The sequence below is a fragment of the Nomascus leucogenys genome, chromosome 7b (assembly GCF_006542625.1).
Source record: "Nomascus leucogenys isolate Asia chromosome 7b, Asia_NLE_v1, whole genome shotgun sequence".
Taxonomy (NCBI): Eukaryota; Metazoa; Chordata; class Mammalia; order Primates; family Hylobatidae; genus Nomascus; species Nomascus leucogenys.
In genome coordinates, this window is record NC_044387.1 from 106,250,019 (window position 1) to 106,253,685 (window position 3,667).

The 3,667-nt window shown below is 45.4% G+C and overlaps 1 pseudogene; it reads right to left on the minus strand.

The window, feature by feature from the left end:
• Positions 1–1,473: 1,473 nt before the first annotated feature.
• On the minus strand, positions 1,474–1,595 carry LOC115836216 (annotated as a pseudogene).
• Positions 1,596–3,667: the final 2,072 nt, after the last annotated feature.

Here is a 3,667-nt window from a genome sequence, read left to right on the forward strand (position 1 = left end):
CCTGCACAACCATTACCGTAAGCATGCGTGTGTTTGGTACACACAGAAATGGATGATGGGGAGTGTGGGCCCTACGTTGGTGAAGGTAATATTTCCTACCAGATACCACCACCAATTTGCTTAAAATTGCTTACAAGCTATTAAAATACTGAGAAGGGGATGATCATAAATACTTAGATGGCTGAATTTTTTGCTATATTAGGATAAAAATTGGATGGTAATACTTGGGTTCAAATTATATAACAGCGTAGTGATTTTTTTCACCCTTGCAAGAAAAAGATTCTCAATGAAATATCAGATTCAGAAAGAAAACAAGAGAAAATGTCATTTCATATGCTTCAGTGGGGAGATGGGATGCAAAGGAACACTTCCAATAAGGAAAACTTTTGCTTAAAGTGATTTTTAAGGAAAGTTCTTTTATAATGACCTTCAAGATAGTTAAGATCATACCTGGTGGCTGGGCGTGATGACTCATGTCTGTAATCGCAGCACTTTAGGAGGCCGAGGCGGGCAGATCAATCGAGGTCAGGAGTTCGAGACCAACCTGGCTAACATGATGAAACTCCGTCTCTACTAAAAATACAAAAAAAAAATTAACTAGGCATGGTGGTGGGTGCCTGTAATCCCAGCTACTCAGGAGGCTGAGGCATGAGAATCACTTGAACCCGGGAGGCAGAGGGTGCAGTGAGCCGAGATCAGGCCACTGCACTCCAGCCTGGGCAACAGAGTGAGACTCGGTCTCAAAACAAATAAAATAAAATAAACAGATCATATCCAGCAAATGTTGACAACTATTTTACCTTCATACTTATTCAAAAGTTCAAAATAACAGCAAAAGACTAAAGTAGGAGTGCTAAGGCAACCACAAACGGGCCAGCAGTTTAGTTTGCACACAAAATTGAATTGTACAGGGCAGGGCTCACACACTGACCCCTGCCCAGCAGGGCCCTTAAATATCGAGGCAGGAGAACGTCGGTGTGTCAGCCTACGTGGGAGCAAACTGCGGAATTTCCTACAAGATCCGTCTTTCCTCCTCTTTTGTAGTCTGATACTCTCTGTCAGCCTGTTTCATTAGTTAGTAGGTCACAAAAAGGGAAACTTCTCAATTGCTGAAAAATCTTTCTCTAGTTCTTAAAATCACAAGGTTTGTGCCTTTAACACACATGTTTTATATATATTCCGACAGTTACCGTTCAGTATGTATTGTTACCACGTTTAATACATTAAAGTAAATCCCACTGCACTGTGCGTGTGGACTGCTGTGCGCGCTGACTGTGCTCTTCTCGTTCAATAAGGCTCTGCTTTTAAAGCTGTGGTCTGTGTGTGTGTGGACGGTGTGCACGGCTTTCTGAAACGATGCTCCAGTGGTGGTGAAGGGGACAGTGGGGCTGGACTCTGCCCACCCTGGCCCAGCTGGGCACCCAGCTCCCGTCCTGGCTCCTGCTCCTGTCCTGCCCATCTCGCCAGATTCTGAGCCTGGGTTTGTTCACAGACTGATCCCCAGACTCCCACACCTTGCACTGCTCATTTTCAATTAGCAATAATCATGCCTTAGATAAACCTCATTGGCTATGATACTGCCACTGCAGAGAGCTATGCTGTTCATTTTCTTCACCTAAGACTCACAAAGCAGGGGATGGGGGGCAGTCAGACCTTAGCTACAAGAGGCTGGGAAGTGTAATTTTCATCCATCTTTCTTTCCTTCCCTCCCTGCCTGCCTGCCTTCCTTCCCTTTCATCTTTCTTGTCCTTTCTTCTCTGCCTCTGCAGTTCAAATAGGCATTCTAGCTGTAGTTCAGAAAGTGATTCCATAAATGGGTTGGAACAGGAGTTGAAAAGCCAGTCCATAATTTCTACTGCACCTCCCATCCCACTAAATACCATTACGTCAGAGATCCTGTTTACTTCCTTTACAGTGCCACAGCACTTACAACAAAACAAAATACACATAATGGTGGTTTATTTTTCCTTATTTAATGTCCTCCTCTGCCCCATTCATTTATAAGTTCCTCTCATGCCTCGTGTAAACAAAAAATAAAACTCTAAGCCCTCAACCAACTGAATGGATCCCTTCTGAGCCACGGAGACCCCAGATGATGTGGTTTGGATGTGTGTCCCCTCCAAATCTCATGCTGATGTGATCCCCAGTGTTGCAGGGGGGGCCTGGTGAGAAGTGTTTGGGTCATGGGGTGGATCCCTCATGAATGGCTTGGTGCTGTCCTCATGGTAATAAGTGAGTTCTTCCTGTATCATAGGAGAGCTGGTTGTCTAAAATAACCTGGCACCTCTGTGATTGCCAGGCAGGTTTTTCTTGCCGGCCACACAGACAAAATCAATCCACTGAGACCACGGTGTTGCAGCAGAGAAAGAGTTTAAGTGACACAAAGCCGGCCCACAAGGGATAACTGGAGCCATCATTCAAATTGGTCTCTCTGAAGGCTCAGAGGTTAGAGTCTTTATGACAATTTGTGGGAATGGGTGCTGCTGATTGGTTGGGGATGAAATCATAGGGTGTGGAAACAATCCCTGTGCTTTGAGTCAGTGGCAGGGTGGAGCCACAGGATCAGGTGAGTCAGGAGTCAGGAGTCCAGGTGGGGTCTGTCTCAAACACATCTCAAAAACCCATCTTAGGTTCTACAGTAGTGATGTCATCTGTAGGAGCAATTGAGAAGGTCTCAAATCTTGTGACCCCTGGCCGCATGACCCCTGAGTAGTTACGGATGGTAGGAACAACACCTGTCTCTTAGCAGGTTCAGGCCCCTCCCATAATCCTAATCATGAGGTCTTTCATTGGTTCTAGAAAGGTGGTTCAGTTTTGGGAAGGGCTGTTATCATCCTTGTCTTAAGGTTAAACTATAAATTTGTCCCAAGGTTAGCTTGGCCTACACCCAGGAATGACCAAGGATAGCTTGGAGGTTGGAAGCAAGATGGAGTCACCCAGGTCAGATTTCTCTCACTGTCATTATCTTTCCAAAAGCAGTTTCACCTCACTGCTCTTTCTCTTGCTCCCTCTCCTGCCTTGTGATACACTGGCTCCCCCTGAGTCTTCCCCCATGATTGGAAGCTTCCTAAGGCCTCACAAGAAGCAGATGCTGGCAACACGCTTCCTATACAGCCTACAGAACTGTAAGTCAAAGTAAACTTTTCTTTATAAATTATCTAGTCTCAGATATCCCTTTATAGCAATGCAAAACAAACTAATACACCAGAGAAGCCTGAAAAACTGAATTCCCCACCACAATGGGAAGGGATGTCAGACACACCTCGCTATGCCCCCTCCCTTTGGAGTTTAGGTACAACTGACCAGCATTAACATGAAAACAGAGATCATATCGCTGACAAAACAGCCTCCATGGCAATAAGATAGCAAATTCCACCTTGACGCTGGTATAGCATCATGTGACAGATAGCACTCTCTGAAGGAAATCAAGTGTATTTTACCTTAAAATATATTTCGTTGACATATTTTGAAATGGCCCTGCAAAGCCATCTTTCATGGAGGAAGTTTGTAGAGAATCTTCATTCATGCAGCCTGGCCTTTCCCGATCTAGGAGAGATTAACTAAGAGTCTGACACCTGGCCGGGCACGGTGGCTCACGCCTGTAAGTCCAGCACTTTGGGAGGCCAAGGTGGGCGGATCACAAGGTCAGCAGATCGAGACCATCCTG